The sequence below is a fragment of the Coregonus clupeaformis genome, unplaced genomic scaffold, assembly GCF_020615455.1.
Source record: "Coregonus clupeaformis isolate EN_2021a unplaced genomic scaffold, ASM2061545v1 scaf0001, whole genome shotgun sequence".
Lineage (NCBI taxonomy): Eukaryota > Metazoa > Chordata > Actinopteri > Salmoniformes > Salmonidae > Coregonus > Coregonus clupeaformis.
The window spans coordinates 2,623,436-2,641,487 of record NW_025533456.1 but is presented as its reverse complement, the minus strand read 5'-3'; the positions used below and the strand labels follow the sequence as shown (position 1 = coordinate 2,641,487).

The window sequence follows — 18,052 nt, the reverse complement described above, 5'->3', positions numbered from 1 at the left end:
GACGACCAATGTCGGCGTGGCATTTACTAAAATACAGTAGAATACAGTATATACATATGAAATTAGTAAAACCGTATGTAAACATTATTAAAGTGACCAGTGATTCCATGTCTATGTACAGTGCATTCGGAAAGTATTCAGACCCCTTCCCTTTTTCCACATTTTGTTACGTTACAGCCTTATTCTAAAATTTATTAAATCAATAAAAACCCTCATCAATCTACACACAATACCCCATAATGACAAAGCAAAAACAGGTTTTTATAACTTTTGGCAAATTTATAAAACCTTAAAAACAGAAATACATTATTTACATAATTATTCAGACCCTTTGCTATGAGACTCGAAATTGAGCTCAGGTGCATCCTGTTTCCATTGATCATCCTTGAGATGTTTCTACAACTTTATTGGAGTCCACCTGTGGTCAATTCAATTGATTGGACATGATTTGGAAAGGCACACACCTGTCTATACAAGGTCCCACAGTTGACAGTGCATGTAAGAGCTAAAACCAAGCCATGAGGTCGAAAGAATTGTCCATAGAGCTCTGAGACAGGAGCTGTGTCGAGGCACAGATCTGGGGAAGGGTACCAAAACATTTATGCAGCATTGAAGGTTCCCAAAAACACAGTGGCCTCCATCATTCTTAAATGGAAGAAGTTTGGAACCACCAAGACCCTTCCTAGAGCTGGCCGCCCGGCCAAACTGAGCAATCAGGGGAGAAGGGCCTTGGTGCGGGAGGTGACCAAGAACCCGATGGTCACCCTGACAGAGCTCCAGAGTTCCTCTGTGGAGATGGGAGAACCTTCCAGAAGGACAACCATCTCTGTAGCACTCCACCAATCAGGCCTTTATGGTCTTTGTCCTGAATGCCAAGCGGTGACGTCTGGAGAAAACCTGGCACCATCCCTACGGTGAAGCATGGTGGTGGCAGCATCATGCTGTGGGGATGTTTTTCAGTGGCAGGGACTGGGAGACTAGTCAGGATTGAGGGAAAGATGAATGCAGCAAAGTACAGAGAGATCCTTGATGAAAACCTGCTCCAGAGCGCTCTGGACCTCAGACTGGGGTGAAGGTTCACCTTCCAACAGGTCAACAACCCTAATGCCACAGCCAAGACAACGCAGGAGTCTCTTCGGGACAAGTCTCTGAATGTCCTTGAGTGGCCCAGCCAGATTCTGGACTTGAACCCGATCTTGAGAGGATCTGCAGAGAAAAATGGGAGAAACTCCCCAAATACAGGTGTATCAAGCTTGTAGCGTCACACCCAAGAAGACTTGAGGCTGTAATCGCTGCCAAAGGTGCTTCAACAAAGTACTGAGTAAAGGGTCTGAATACTTACGTAAATGTGATATTTCAGTTTTATATTTTTAATACATAAGCAAACAATTCTAAATTTCTGTTTTTGCTTTGTCAATATGGGGTATTGTGTGTAGATTGATGAGGAAAAAAAACTATTTAATAAATTTTAGAATAAGTCTGTAACGTAACAAAATGTGGAAAAAGTCAAGGGGTCTGAATACTATCCGAATGCACTGAGGTCATTCTTACATAGGTATTCCTCTTGTCCAGATGGGATAGGGCAGTGTGCAGTGCGATGGCGATTGCATCGTCTGTGGATCTACTGGGGCGGTATGCAAATTGAAATGGGTCTAGGGTGTCAGGTAAGGTGGAGTTGATATTATCCTTAACTAGCCTCTCAAAGCACTTCATGATGACAGAAGTGATTGCTACGGAGCGATAGTCATTTAGTTCAGATACCTTTCCTTTCTTGGGTACAGGAACATCTTGAAGCAAGTGGGGACAGCAGACTGGGATAGGGAGAGATTGAATATGTCCGTAAACACTCCAGTCAGCTGGTCTGCACATGCTCTGAGGACACAGCTAGGGTTGCCGCCTGGGCCGGCAGCCTTGCGAGTGTTAACACGCTGAAATGTCTTACTCACGTCAGCCATGGAGAACGAGAGCCCAAAGTCCTTGGGAGCAGGCCGCATCGGTGGCACTATGTTATCCTCAAAGCGGGCGAAGAAGGTGTTTAGCTTGTCCGGGAGAAAGACGTGGCTGGTTTCCCTTTGTAATCCGTGATTGTCTGTAGGCCCTGCCACATACGTCTTGTGTCTGAGCCGTTGAATTGCGACTCCACTTAGTCTCTGTACTGATGTTTTGCCTGTTTGATTGCCTTACGGAGGGAATAACTACACTGTTTGTTTTCAACCAAATTCCTAGTCACCTTGCCGTGGTTTAATGCGATGGTTCGCGCTTTGAGTTTTGCACGAATGCTGCCATCTATCTACAGTTTTTGGTTTGGGTAGGTTTTAACAGTCAAAGTGGGAACAACATCCCCTATACACATCCTGATGAACTCAGTCACCGTGTTTGTGTATACGTCAATGTTATTCTCAGAGGCAACCCAGACCATATCCCAGTCATCGTGATCAAAACAAAACTTGAAGTATGGATTCCGATTGGTCCGATTGGTTTGCTTGTTCATCAAGAATGGTCTAACAGTGTCACAAATTCAGCCGAGGCTGCCCCTCCTCCTTGCTCGGGCAGGCTTCGGCGTTCGTCGTCACCGGAGTACTAGCTGCCACCGATCAATGTTTTCTGTGTTACACTTTTCTTGTCTGTATTGATCACACCTGTTACCCATTATGTTAATTTGTTTCCCTATTTTACCCTCTGGTTCCCTCATGGTGTTGTGCGTGATTGTTCGTTGTTTTGATGTCTTTTGGTGAGCTGGTATTTTGCTCTTCCCTGCGTGGAGGATTTGCTCTGCTATTTTGTTCCAGTAAAGAACTTCGTTATTATAGTTCTGTGTCCTGCGCCTGATTCCATCCTACCTCTACACCCAGACGCATGACAAACAGTAACTGATACAGACCTTTTTAGAAGGGAATAAACCACACACAAGGGGGCCATTTCCCGGACACAGATTAAGCGTGAAAGAAGGAAAAACTAAATTGCTTTCATGGAGGACTGGCTTGAATTCTGAGGATGATGACCACACAATGTTTTTGAATCACGAGCTAAATCTATTGGTTTTCTACCCAAAGTTGCAAAGGAAATGTGATCTATTTAATAAACACAAGAGACCAGCAAAATTGAGAAAAGAGTGTGGCGGTACACTACTTTATGGTAAATAAGTGACTTCAGCGACAAATGTATCTTAACAGCGGAAAAAAAACATCTGCATATTCACAGGGAATACATTAGATAGTATGGAGAAGCAATACTCCAAGCCACAGCTTCTTACTACAATTTTTTGGGGATTCCTCATGTCTTACTCATTGGTAGGAAGAAGTTTGGTCCAAATCGGATGTTGGGTACTATTATTTATTGAATATTATCTGAATCCTATAAATAAAAAAGGCCAATTTGGGTGCAAACATTTAGCTTGATTTCCTGAGATCAAATTACATTTCAACTAAATAATGTTTCAGTAATGCTAATCTTACCTTTTTCTAACTACATAAACTATTTCAGAACAATCTGGTGGGTGTCATGGCTTGCTGAAATGACATGGAATGACTATTCGACTATTCCTCTTTCCGCTCCCAGCCTCTTCTCTCTCGGTCTGTTCCAGCCTATCTGACATGACAGTACCAGCTGGGCGGCTGGCAGAGAGAGGGGAGAGGAGAGAATGGGTGGAGGAGAGGAAGGAGGGGGGTGAGAGGGGTGGACGTGCTTATTTTATGTTATAACGTCTGTTCCCTGCAAGATCTGAGTCACACCTGAGTGATGCCTTTTTGGGGGTTGGGTTGAGAGTTATATTTTATTTCTATGAAGACAGCTGTCAACGCTATGTGCTGGGAGCTTTCTGGCTGTTGCAATAGTGGATGACACATTGGACACAATTAATGCCCCATTTTGAGAAGTATGTGTGTGTGCACACCTGTGTTTGTTGGAACACGGCTTATGAACACTGATATAAAATATAAAACACTCGCACCCCACTCCCAACATACACACACACTGCCACGGTCAGCTCTGTCCACTTTTACAGGCCTGCAGGAAACATTTGAGACGTACAGCAGATGTGTCTGTGATTTCAGCACCACTAAACAAGCTCTCCCTTTCCCCCTCTCTTTCCCTCTCGGACTAGCTCTTTGGCGGGTCAGACACACCAGCTCCCGTCTCTCCCAACCCTACTCCCCCCTCTCTCCCGTCTCTTACCCCTCTCGGACCAGCTCTTTGGCGAGTCACAGCAGACACACCAGAGCTCCTGGTCTTCAGGTTTGGCTGATTGGGATGATTGAGGACAACCTGGGAGCCGGGCCCACTAAACATCAGCCACTAGGGGGGATTGAACCGTTGACTCTGTCCAGATAGACATGTAAAACCAGATCCAGTTGGTTCTATATGGGCAGCTGCTGAAAGACAGACAGATAGACAAACACACACACCGTTACACACTCTCTGTTTGTCCTGAACGGCCTCCAAAAATCTGCTTATGGGCCTCAGGAGTAAGGGATGGAGGAGTGGAGAGGGGAGGGGAGAGAGGGATGGTGGTGTAGGGATTGTTTTATGTATTCATAAGGAAACTCAATTAAGTTTTATGGCGAAGGTCTTTTACCTGCTTTATGTCTCGTGTCGCTGGCACGCGGCTACGCTGGAATATGAAATTTGATTCGCCACCAAGAAAGAGAGAGAAAAAATATGGATGGAGAGAAATGGAGGGAGTAGTGGTGGGTCCCTGTGGCTTGGGAGGAGGTCAGAGAGAACTACACATCAGGTGCACTGAGATGGAGTGATGGAGGGACAGAGGAATGGAGGGACAGAGGGATGGAGAGATGTGGGCGAGGTGATGAGAGATGGGGCTAGACTGAATGGAGGAGTGGAGAAACATTCGATTCACTGGAGAAACATGACACAGCGGGAGGTTGGAGAGAATGGTTGTAGGGAAAAATGCTCTACAGAGAGGGAGAGAGGGAGAAATGGAGAGAGAAAGAAAGAAAAAGGCACTGAGGGAGTACTACAGCTAAAGGCCCAGTTGACATTACCAGTAATAGCCATCATTCTGAGGTGTAGATTTCGATTCTACTGTTGTGGCCCTCAGCTATAGCGCCATTTAACCCCAGTTACAGCCAAGAACAGTATACGTAACAGTCTTCTAAATGGATTACATGTGAAGAGTGAGCTCTCTATCAGACAAGAACACCTGGTAGGGGAAGAACAGGGCTGGAGGCAGTGGTAGACAGACACATTGACAGGAGTGTATAGGGTGAAGGTTAGAGGGCTTAGGGGGTAAGGTGCTAGCCACATACACATTGACATGAGTGTATGGGCTGGAGGAGAGAGGGAAGAGTGTTTAGAGCATATGTAGTAAAGGGGGAAAGTGATAGTCGCAGAGACATGGACAGGAATGTATAGGGCGGAGTGGGGGATAAAGGTGGGTATGAAGGTACACTGGTGGTCAAAGTGCAACCCCCTATATGGCTCTGAAGGATGTCAATCACCTGATCTTTAGTTCCCGCTGACTGAGAGAGCACTCTCGGGTTTCCATCTGTGTTTCCCTGGGGACTTGTTTAACCGTGGCGCTGCCTGACCCTTTATGAATCACCTGGTGTTTAAATGTGCGTCGGCGCTCATTACGAACATTGTTGACTGTGAACCAGTGTGAGGCTTCCAGGCACCGCTGGATGGTCCCCAAGGATGGGTTAAGACCCCTCATGTTACACTCATCCCACCCGTGGGCTGTGGCTTCACACACACACACACACACACACACACACCATCTTCCGCCTAACAGGGTGGGCTCATCATCATTAGGGTGTTCATGTTCTGTGTGTGTGTGTGTGTGTCTGTGTGATATTGTGTCATACATGTCATGAGGCTGAGTGTAAGCAGCAGTACATGTGGATGATATGTTGTGATATGTGTGTCTGTGTGGCTGCGTGTAAGATGACACTACACCATCCTAGACATGTGAGAAGATGATGGATATGTAAATTGTAACGGTAGTTTATCTTCAAGTAACAATACGTGCCTGCGGTTGGATCTGGTATAGAGGTGTGTGTGCTTCAGTGTGTGTGTACACGTGGATTCTAGTGTATGTGTGTGCACTTCAGGGTGTGCTCTAGTGTGTGTGGTATAGTGATTGTGCTGCTGATGGCTATCTCGGGAAGTGCTCTATTGATTAGACAGAGGTAAATAATTGGCTGGGTTCTACAGGCTGTCATGTCCAGGCTGATTGCTCTGCCCTGGTGGTCAACAGGCAGGCAGGTCTGCTGTTATCACTACCATCCTCCATCTCCAGCCACTTCTCTCCTTCTTAGACCATCTCTAGATCTATCGATTTTACAGCTATATTTGTAGCCTACATCCATTAATCAATTTGCTCTTTGGCCATAAGCTATGGTTATTATGCTGTCTCTATATTGATGGCTACAAGTCAAATCTATGTACCCGTGTTTTCCTTGCTGTCTGGCGTTTTACAGTGTTAAGAACAAGGAAATCGAGGCCAGTTGGGGGGAAAAGAGAGTTAAGAAAATACAGAAGGACGAGGTTTGGGAGGTCGGGCTGGAACGGCACTATAAAACAGTGCTTGGGCTTCTCGGCGGGCAGATGTAGACATGGGAGCATGGGGCCACTTAAATTAGATGACACAGAAAAAGCCGTTAGCGAACCCACACGACTGGGACTGGAACTGCAGCTCCAGCTGTGTTGGGACCTGAGGGACCCATTGGGAATTTATCGTAGGCTATGGACATAATTTTATTCACCTACTTCAATAAAAGTTTACTGTAGCCTGTAGGCTTCTATATTTCTCAGATGGTTGTTCTGCCGATTGTGCAATAGAAATGCATAATAATAATAATAATAATAATAATAATAATAATAATAATATGCCATTTAGCAGACGCTTTTATCCAAAGCGACTTACAGTCATGCGTGCATACATTTTTGTGTATGGGTGGTCCCGGGGATTGAACCCACTACCTTGGCGTTACAAGCGCCGTGCTCTACCAGCTGAGCTACAGACGAACACAGAATATTAATGTACCGGTATATGTATTCTGACATCGGCTACATTTATAGCCTACAGACAGACATGACTTCCCAAACCTTGAAACAATTGTTGATTGTTTGCTTGCGGCTTCATTGCCATTGCCACCATGGAATGTTAGACATTACTGGAAAAGGGGAAAGCGCCTGGACTTCAGTGTGTTGCTCTGGGTTGGAAACAAACTATCCAAATGACGAACAGACAGACTTCCAGAACTTTCTTTGCCACGTCTGAGCAAAGAGAAAAAGCCTCAGTTCCCCTGTTAAACAAGCCAGAGGAAAGTGGTGGAGAGAGAGCGAAATACATTTTAATTAACTTGCTGTAAAAATCTAACTTTCACTTTTGCCCTTCAATTCACATCAGCATAGACAAACAGATGTTGGCGTCATTCTTTTATCTGCTCCGTAGGCTGATAATGAACTATGGTTTTGTGTTGAAAGAAAGGAGCGCTTCCTCAATAAAAGATGTTCGTAAGAAAGCCAATTAAACAGATTTTAGCAATTGCATAATTACAGGTTTACATCAATCTAATTTTGTATTGGTCACATGCGCAGAATACAACAGGTGTAGACTTTACCGTAAGAGAAATATGTGCCCCAAAAAAACTAAATAGTAACACAATAAAATAACAATAACGTGGCTATATACAAGGAGTACCAATATCAAGACAATGTGCAGGAGTATGAGGTAGTTGAGGTAATATGTACATGTAGGTAGGGGTAAAAGTGACTAAGCAATCATAATAGATAATCAACAGAGTAGTAGCAGCATGTGTGAAGAGTGTTAGTGTGTGAAAGTGTGTCCATGTGTGAGTGTGTCTGTGTGTGTGTATGGCGTCAATATGCATGTGTGTGTGTGTGTGTGTGTGTTGGAGTGTCAGTGTAGTATGTGTGAGTGTTTGGGTAGAGTCTAGTGAGTGTGCATAGTGCCAGTGCAAGAGAGTCGGTGCAAAGAAAAAAAGTATTACAAATAATAATAAAGGGGGTCAATGTAAATAGTCCTGGTAGCCATTTGATTAACTGTTCAGCAGTCTTATGGCTTGGGGGTAGAAGCTGTTCAGGAGCCATTTGGACCCAGACTTGGCGCTCCGGTACCGCTTGCCGTGCGGTAGCAGAGAAAGTCTATGACTTAGGTGGCTGGCGTCTTTACAATTGTTAGGTCTTTCCTCTGACACCCCTTTGTATAGAGGTCTTGGATGGCACGGAGTTTGGCTCCAGTGATGTACTGGGCCATACGCACTACCCTCTGTAGCGCCTTGCGGTCGGATGCCAAGCAGTTATCATAACAAGAGGTGAAGCAGCCAGTCAAGGTGCTCTCAACGGTGCAGCTGTATAACATTTTGAGGATCTGAGGGCCCATGCCAAATGTTTTCAGCCTCCTGGGAGGGAAGAGGCGTTGTCGTGCCCTCTTCACGACTGTGTCGGTATGTTTGGATGATGATAGGTCCTTAGTGATATGGACACTGAGGATCTTGAAGTTCTCGACCCGCTCCACTACAGCCCTGTCGATGTGAATGGGGGCGTGTTCAGCCCTCCGTTTCCTGTAGTCCACGATAAGCTCCTTTGTCTTGCTGACGATGAGGGAGAGGTTGTTGTCCTGGCACCACACTCCCTATAGACTGTCTTATCGTCATCGGTGATCATGCCTACCACCGTCATGTTGTCGGCAAACTTAATGGCGTTGGAGTTGTGTGTGGCCATGCATTTGTGGGTAAACAGGAAGTACAGGAGGGGACTAAGCACGCACCCCTGAGGGGCCCCCATGTTGAGGGTCGGCGTGGCGGATGTGCTGTTGCCTACCCTGACCACCTGGGGGTGGCCTGTCAGGAAGTCCAGGATTCACTTGCAGAGGGAGGTGTTCAGTCCCAGGGTCCTTAGCTTAGTGATGAGCTTGGAGGGCACTATGGTGTTGAACGCTGAGCTGTAGTCAACGAACAGCATTCTCACGTAGGTGTTCCTTTTGTCCAGGTGGCAAACGGCAGTGTGGAGTACAATTGGGATTGCGTCATCTATGGATCTGTTGGGGCGGTATGCAAATTGGAGTGGTTCCAGGGTTTCTGGGTGTTGATGTGAGCCATGACCAGCCTTTCAAAGCATTTCATGGCTACAGATGGGAGTGCTACGGGGCGATAGTCATTTAGACAGGTTACTTTGGGCGTTCTATGGTGGTTTGCTTGAAACATGTAGGCATTATAGACTGGGTCAGGGAGAGGTTGAAAATGTCAGTGAAAACACTTGCCAGCTGGTCAGCGCATGCTCGGAGTACGCGTCCTGGTAATCCGTCTGGCCCTGCGGCCTTGTGAATGTTAACCTGTTTAAAGGTCTTACGTCAGCTACGGAGAGCGAGATCACACAGTCGTCTGGAACAGCTGGTGCTCACATGCATGGTTCAGTGGCTCGCGTCACTGGGCAGCTCTCGGCTGGGTTTCCCTTTGAATTAGATCATAGTTTGCAAGCCCTGCCACATCCGACGAGCGTCAGAGCTGGTGTAGTCGGTCTCGATCTTAGTCCTGTTTGATGGTTCGTCGGAGGGCGTAACGGGATTTCTTATAAGTGTCCAGCTCCTTGAACGCAGCAGCTCTAGCCTTTAGGTCAGTATGGATGTTGTCTGTAATCAAGGGCTTCTGGTTGGGATATGTACTGTACATACGATCACTGTAGAGATGACATCATCAATGTACTTATTAATGAAGGCGGTGACTGATATGGTAAACTCCTCAATGCCATCGGATGAATCCCGGAACATATTCCAGTCTGTGCTAGCGAAACAGTCCTGTAGCTTAGCAGCAGCTTCTTTGGACCACTTCCGTATTGAGCACATCACTGGTACTTCCGTTTGAGTTGTTTGTTTGTCTTCTATAAACACCCCAGACAACTCAGAAAGATAGTAATTCCATGTATCGAATGAGATATGCCTCTTGCATGTGTGTAGATCTTTGTTTTGGTCGCGCTGTGTGACGCTCTGTCATCTACTTCCACACGTGGCCGCGTCGCTAGAAACGATTAGTTCCAGCAAAGATGCTGGGAAATTCTAGATGTGCTGCAGCTAAAATGGCGAAGAACCTCCTTGTGCGGTACAAAACATGGATTACTGTCTTTGAGTTCTCTCTGGTGTTTGTAGAACCACCTGCAACTGGACACTGATATTTATAAGATGAATCTTTTTTTCAGAATGGAGAATGAAGAGAGTATAGCCAATACCAGGTTAGTTGAAGAATCTATGGCAGTGTTTTGTATAGGCAAACCTGTAACATCCAGTAATGGACACCAAAGATCTTTGGCTATATCACATTATCTGGTGTACAAACTATAGCTAGGCCAAGGGGGGCATGAGCGGGATGGAGGTGACAACACTGGAGGGTGACATTCAGGCTAAGGTCTGGTCTTAACCAACGCCCTGCACTTTAAAGATGAGGAAAAACAAATAATATGGAGATATCATTCCTTCTTGGGGTAGTAACCATAGTAATAGTGGTTAATTCATAATAAATGGAGATGGATTGAGATTTAAATTAGGTTTGTGTGGGGCATCATTTAGAATCACACTGGATCTGCCAAACGCTCATTTATATTGGACACTTGCAAAACTGCTGGAGGTCTTTAGATTGGTTAAACCATGTGGTTGGTTGTCCATGACAACGTTTGATTATAATTTATGATTGTGTGTGTGTGTGTTTATGTGTGTGTGCGTGCCAGCATGACCACCTGTGTGTGTAAGCATGAGCATGCATGCTTCAGAGTGTGTGTGTGTGTGTGTGCGCACCAGTGTGTGTGTGTGTGTGTGCGCACGCGTACCAGTGTGTGTGTGTGTGTGAGAGAGAGAGCTGGTGGTCGCAGCATATAAAGGATGATTCTTTGGTCCATCACTGAGAGCTTATTTATCTTCTGGTTGGTGGTGATGTCATCCTAAATAACTGAATAACAAGTGACCGGGCTCTCTCTATGTATTTCTCTCTACCTCTCTGTGCTCAGATTCTGCAGTGGAGAAGCACTGGCTAGGTCTCAACACCTAGTATTTACACTCAACACTGTTACCGCTCTCTTCCTCTTTATACAGTGCATTCAGAAAGTATTCAGACCCCTTGACTTTTTCCACTTTGTTACATTACAGCCTTATTAAAAAATGGATAACCTTTTTTTTTTTTTTATCAATCTACACACAATACCCCACAATGACGAAGCAAAAACATAAGTATTCAGACCCTTTACTCAGTACTTGGTTGAAGCACGTTTGGCAACGATTACAGCCTCGAGTCTTCTTGGGTTTGATGCTACAAGCTTGGCACACCTGTATTTGGGGAGTTTCTCCCATTCTTCTCTGCAGATCCTCTTAAGATCTGTCAGGTTGGATGGGGAGTGTCGCTGCACCGCTATTTTCAGGTCTCTCCAGAGATGTTTGATCAGGTTCCAGGCTCTGGTTGAGCCACTCAAGGACATTCAGAGACTTGTCCAGAAGCCACTCCTGTGGTGTCTTGGCTGTGTGCTTAGGGTCGTGCTCCCTTTGGAATGTGAACCTTCGCCCCAGTCTAAGGGCCTGAGTGCTCTGGAGCAGGTTTTCATCAAGGATCTCTCTGTACTTTGCTTTGTTAATCTTTCCCTCGATCCTGACTAGTCTCCCAGTCACTGCCGCTGAAAAACATCCCAACATCATGATGCTGCCACCACCATGCTTCACCGTAGGGATGGTGCCAGGTTTCCTCCAGATGTGACACTTGGCATTCAGGCCAAGAGTTCAATCTTGGTTTCATCAGACCAGCGACTCTTGTTTCTCATGGTCTGAGTCCTTTAGGTACCTTTTGGCAAACTCCAAGCGGCCTGTCATGTGCCTTTTACTGAGGAGTGGCTTCCGTCTGGCCACTCTACCATAAAGGCCTGATTGGTGGAGTGCTGCAGAGATGGTTGTCCTTCTGGAAGGTTCTCCCATCTCCACATAGGAACTTTGGAGCTCTGTCAGAGTCACCATCGGGTTCTTGGTCACCTCCCTCACCAAGGCCCTTCTCCCCCAATTGCTCAGTTTGGCCGGGCGGCCAGCTCTAGGAAGAGTCTTGGTGGTTCCAAACTTCTTCCATTTAAGAATGTTGGAGGCCACTGTGTTCTTGGGAACCTTCAATGCTGCAGAAATGTTTTGGTACCCTTCCCCAGATCTGTTCCTCGACACAATACTGTCTCAGAGCTCTACGGACAATTCCTTCGATATCATGGCTTGATTTTTGCTCTTACATGCACTGTCAACTATGGGACCTTCTATAGACAGGTGTGTGCCTTTCCAAATCATGTCCAATCAATTGAATTTACCACAGGTGGGCTCCAATCAATTTGTAGAAACATCTCAAGGATGAATAATGGAAACAGGATGCACCTGAGCTCAATTTCGAGTCTCACAGCAAATGGTCTGACTACTTATGTAAATAAGGTTTATTTTGTATATTTTTTAATACATTTGCTAAAATTTGCTTTGACATTATGGGGTAGTGTGTTTAAAAAAATCAATTTTAGAATAAGGCTGTAACGTAACAAAATGTGGAAAAAAGTAAAGGGGTCTGAATACCTTCCGAATGCACTGTATATGCCTACTCTGTCTCATTCAAGCTCCCTCTCACGCTTTCCATCGCTCTCCCCAACTTTCTCTCTTCCTCCTCGCTAAGTTATTCTCTTGCTCAGGTGAAGAGAGAAGGGGGGCTGTCTGAGAGAAAAAGGGCTTAGACACAGCCTACCCTCAGAAAAATACATTCCTGACTGACGGTAGATTGATAAGCAATCTAATTAATTTTCTTTGTTTGATGTTTTGACTTCATTACGAAATTCGTTTTTATGTTAATCCCTCGTTGGTTAGTTCATTAATTTTGGGGATGAAATACACAAATTAGATTATATAATAGATAACAGCAAATCAATTACATTACGCAAATTGGATTCTTAGTTTTGATTTATAATTTAAAAAGTAGTCAATGTTTTTGTGCTGGCTGCTGTGTTGTTCTTGTTCTTTAGTAATTCATTTATTTGTCTGTAATTTTCTGGCCCGGGGCTTTTATCACCGTCTGGTAATGTAATGGTCTCCAAAACAGTTCCTCTGTCATTGTTGCAGGAGGAATCCTTTGGCGTGGCACCAGCATCTGCTTGTATGTCACTTGTTTTTGTTAGTTTCCATTTGGTTCCTTTTAGTTAATTATTGAAAGCACTCCCGGCAGCCCTCCCTCTCTGTTCTCTACAAAAGAGAGAGAACTGAAAGAGGGAGAGAAAGAGATGGGGAAAGGAGGGAGAGGGGCAATTAGTGGGGGAGGGAGGGGGGATGTAAAAGCAAAGTGAATACAGAGAGGATGAAAGAGTCAGGGAAATGTAAAGAGAGGGATGATGGGTTTGGAGAGGGGGAGTAAAGCAGAAGAAGAGAGTGAACAGTAAAAAAGAGAAGGCACAAGGAAGGGAGGGAGTGAGAAAAGTAAAGAAAGGGAAAGAGTGGCGGCCTGCTTAGAGAAAGAGAGAAAAATAGAGAGATTGAGCGACATGGTGGAGGGATGTAAAAGGTCTACCTAGGGAGTTCAAGTCCACACGTGTTAATTCAGCCTTTGTTCCTGACATTAAACAAACACGAGAGAGAAATCTGATCTCAAAACAGCCAAAAAACCCACATACACAGATAAGGCCACAAAAGGAAGAGAGAAAAAAACAAAACAACAAACGAATGAACATTTAACCTCTAATAATAGCTTCCGGAATAGAATACTGCAACGACCTGTAATCACATAGCTGAGTTTATGAGGGAGGGAGGGAGGGAGGGATGGAGGGGGTAGGCGGCTTCATTGATTTAATTGATTCTCAGTTTCACTCAGATGTTTTGGGTATGAATCAGAAGGGACCGACTGGTTTTCAATGCTGCACAATTGTCTAGTTTTTTTCCATTGATATGGATGGCTGGTAATAACAAACGGTGTGTTGTGTGTGTATAGCTATAGGATAATTCCCTCTAAGCTCGGAGGAGGACTACTTGTCTAGACAAAGATTTACAGATTCACTCACATCTCAGTGTCCTCCCTTGGTTTGCCACAGAACACTGATGACACACACAGGTAAACAAACATACACGCTCATTGGGGAATTCACCCATAACACCATGAGACTGTAATTCCATATACATGTGCCACCCCAGGTGTCCAGAAACTCTACACTTTAGAGCTAACTTGTATTTGCAAGTCTTGGAGAACGAATGGCATGCCGTTCTGCTGTGTGCCTGGACTGGCCGGGTTCCAAGGGGATAGGTTCACCAGCCAGCGTGCCCAATAATATGTGTCTTTCATCATGAGTGACATAACCCTGAGTTATTACCTTGTTTCTTTCTAGAGAACGGAGAAGGGAGCTCCCCTCTATCAAATAACAGCCTCTATCGAATGTGGCAGGAAGGTCTCGTTATATCATATATAGTGTAGTTTATTACTACACAGGGCCCTGTGTAGCTCAGTTGGTAGAGCATGGCGCTTGCAACGCCAGGGTTGTGGGTTCGATTCCCACAGGGGGCCAGTATGAAAAAAAAAAAAATTTATGCACTCACTAACTCTAAGTCGCTCTGGATAAGAGCGTCTGCTAAATGACTAAAAATTTTAAATTACTGTGGTGGTGCAACATTCTGGCCTGTCCTAAATTGACAGCAGTGAGAAGGTGAGCTGAATGGTGAGTGTGAGAGTGTGGTGAGGTAAGGTGAGCTGAATGGAATGAATGAGAACTGTAAGTGATGGGAGACTGTGACATTCTGAACTCTATAACTAACTCTCCTTGTGTCCCAAATGGCACCCTATTCCCTATTTAGTGCACTATACACTCTTAGAAAAAAGGGTTATTCGGCTGTCACCATAAGAGATTCCTTTTTGGTTCCACATATAACCCTTTTGGATTCCATGTAGAATCCCCTGTGGAAAGGGTCCTACATGGAACTGAAAAGGGTTCTACCTGGAACCAAAAAGGGTTCCTCAAAGGGTTCTCCTATGGGGACAGCCAAAGAACCCTTTTAGGTTCTTGATAGCAAAATAAATTCTTAGTGTACTTTTGATCAGGGCCCATAGAAGTGACAAAAGCCTCTGATCAAAAGTAGTGCACTATATAGGGAATAGGGTGCCATTTGAGATGCATCCTCAATGACCCTGAGATGTGAGCCAATGAATTGGCTGTGCTGAGGAGAGCCATAAGGTTTTCAATGGACTATGGATCAATGGTTTATAGCACATGACTGTTTGTGTGTAGGGTTTTGTCTTGACTCATTATTTTAGGACTGCACAATGCATTGTTTACATATCTTAGGATTGTTTTAGTGCATATCCTTATAATAAACATGCTCCTCTCTGTGTCTCTCTCTCAGTAGGACTGTGGGAAATGCAAATAAGTACAGCAAGTTGTCCATGTTGCACCATGTAGGTGCGTTGTCTACACTAACTCATCAATACACACAAGCTCACAACCACTTCTCCATTCTATTTCAATTTATTCAATTCAAGGTGAGATTTAAAATTAAGTTCATAGCAATTCACTTTCCTGAATGGAAAACTTGCTTACAAGCCATTCTCTCACAACACATTATTATATGCCCACACTCTCCTATTCCTTTCATTTATTCACCCACCCACCCCAGGTGTTTATGATCACTATGAAGACATGGAGAATATGTTGCAGGTGTTAGAGCTGGGACTGTGGGGAGGCAGGGCCAGTATGGTGTTAGAGCTGGGGCTGTGGGGAGGCAGGGCCAGTATGGTGTTAGAGCTGGGGCTGTGAGGAGGCAGGGCCAGTATGGTGTTAGAGCTGGGGCTGTGGGGAGGCAGGGCCAGTATGGTGTTAGAGCTGGGGCTATGGGGAGGCAGGGCCAGTATGGTGTTAGAGCTGGGGCTGTGGGGAGGCAGGGCCAGCATGGTGTTGAAACTGGGGCTGTGGGGAGGCAGGGCCAGTATGATGTTAGAGCTGGGGCTGTGGGGAGGCAGGGCCAGTATGGTGTTAGAGCTGGGGCTGTGGGGAGGCAGGGCCAGTATGGTGTTAGAGCTGGGGCTGTGGGGAGGCAGGGCCAGCATGGTGTTGGAGCTGGGGCTTTGAGGAGGCAGGGCCAGCATGGTGTTGAAGCTGGGGCTGTGGGGAGGCAGGGCCAGTATGGTGTTAGAGCTGGGGCTGTGGGGAGGCAGGGCCAGTATGGTGTTAGAGCTGGGGCTGTGGGGAGGCAGGGCCAGTATGGTGTTAGAGCTGGGGCTGTGGGGAGGCAGGGCCAGTATGGTGTTGGAGCTGGGGCTGTGGGGAGGCAGGGCCAGTATGGTGTTAGAGCTGGGGCTGTGGGGAGGCAGGGCCAGTATGGTGTTAGAGCTGGGGCTGTGGGGAGGCAGGGCCAGTATGGTGTTGGAGCTGGGGCTGTGGGGAGGCAGGGCCAGTATGGTGTTGAAGCTGGGGCAGTGGGGAGGCAGGGCCAGCATGGTGTTGAAGCTGGGGCAGTGGGGAGGCAGGGCCAGCATGGTGTTGAAGCTGGGGCTGTGGGGAGGCAGGGCCAGTATGGTGTTAAAGCTGGGGGGAGGCAGTGCCAGTATGGTGTTGAAGCTGGGGCAGTGGGGAGGCAGGGCCAGCATGGTGTTGAAGCTGGGGCTGTGGGGAGGCAGGGCCAGTATGGTGTTAAAGCTGGGGGGAGGCAGTGCCAGTATGGTGTTGAAGCTGGGGCTGTGGGGAGGCAGGGCCAGTATGGTGTTGAAGCTGGGGCAGTGGGGAGGCAGGGCCAGCATGGTGTTGAAGCTGGGGCTGTGGGGAGGCAGGGCCAGTATGGTGTTAAAGCTGGGGGGAGGCAGTGCCAGTATGGTGTTGAAGCTGGGGCTGTGGGGAGGCAGGGCCAGTATGGTGTTGAAGCTGGGGCTGTGGGGAGGCAGGGCCAGTATGGTGTTGGAGCTGGGGAGGCAGGGCCAGTATGGTGTTAGAGCTGGGGCTGTGGGGAGGCAGGGCCAGTATGGTGTTGAAGCTGGGGCAGTGGGGAGGCAGGGCCAGTATGGTGTTGAAGCTGGGGGTGTGGGGAGGCAGGGCCAGTATGGTGTTAAAGCTGGGGGGAGGCAGTGCCAGTATGGTGTTAGAGCTGGGGGCTGGCTCGGGGAGGCAGGGCCAGTATGGTGTTAGAGCTGGGGCTGTGGGGAGGCAGGGCCAGTATGGTGTTAGAGCTGGGGCTGTGGGGAGGCAGGGCCAGCATGGTGTTGGAGCTGGGGCTTTGAGGAGGCAGGGCCAGTATGGTGTTAGAGCTGGGGCTGTGGGGAGGCAGGGCCAGTATGGTGTTGGAGCTGGGGCTGTGGGGAGGCAGGGCCAGTATGGTGTTGGAGCTGGGGCTGTGGGGAGGCAGGGCCAGTATGGTGTTGAAGCTGGAGCTGTGGGGAGGCAGGGCCAGTATGGTGTTAGAGCTGGGGCTGTGGGGAGGCAGGGCCAGTATGGTGTTGGAGCTGGGGCTGTGGGGAGGCAGGGCCAGTATGGTGTTGGAGCTGGGGCTGTGGGGAGGCAGGGCCAGTATGGTGTTGAAGCTGGAGCTGTGGGGAGGCAGGGCCAGTATGGTGTTAGAGCTGGGGCTGTGGGGAGGCAGGGCCAGTATGGTGTTAGAGCTGGGGCTGTGGGGAGGCAGGGCCAGCATGGTGTTGAAACTGGGGCTGTGGGGAGGCAGGGCCAGTATGGTGTTAGAGCTGGGGCTGTGGGGAGGCAGGGCCAGTATGATGTTAGAGCTGGGGCTGTGGGGAGGCAGGGCCAGTATGGTGTTAGAGCTGGGGCTGTGGGGAGGCAGGGCCAGTATGGTGTTAGAGCTGGGGCTGTGGGGAGGCAGGGCCAGCATGATGCTGATACTGCCAATAATGACCAGCACGCATAGCCTACAGCTAAATACTGGAGATCTAATAGATACATTTATGCTGTAGTTATGGAGTATAGTTATGGTCTAGATGCTGATCTCAAGTCAGTTTTGTGTTTTACCATTAATGGTTCAGTGATTCAGGTTAGGATTGGTGAGAGAATAAGCTGATCCTGGATCTGTGCCTACTTCTACCCAGAGCATCAGTTAGGACAAAATAAT

At 47.1% G+C, this 18,052-nt stretch overlaps 1 protein-coding gene across 1 annotated transcript in view; it reads right to left on the bottom strand.

Annotated features, from left to right (window-relative positions):
* Nucleotides 1–18,052, bottom strand: part of LOC123482983 (T-complex protein 1 subunit theta-like) — a 49,476-nt gene that overhangs the window by 18,084 nt on the left and 13,340 nt on the right. The gene's annotated exons all lie outside the window — the stretch shown is intronic.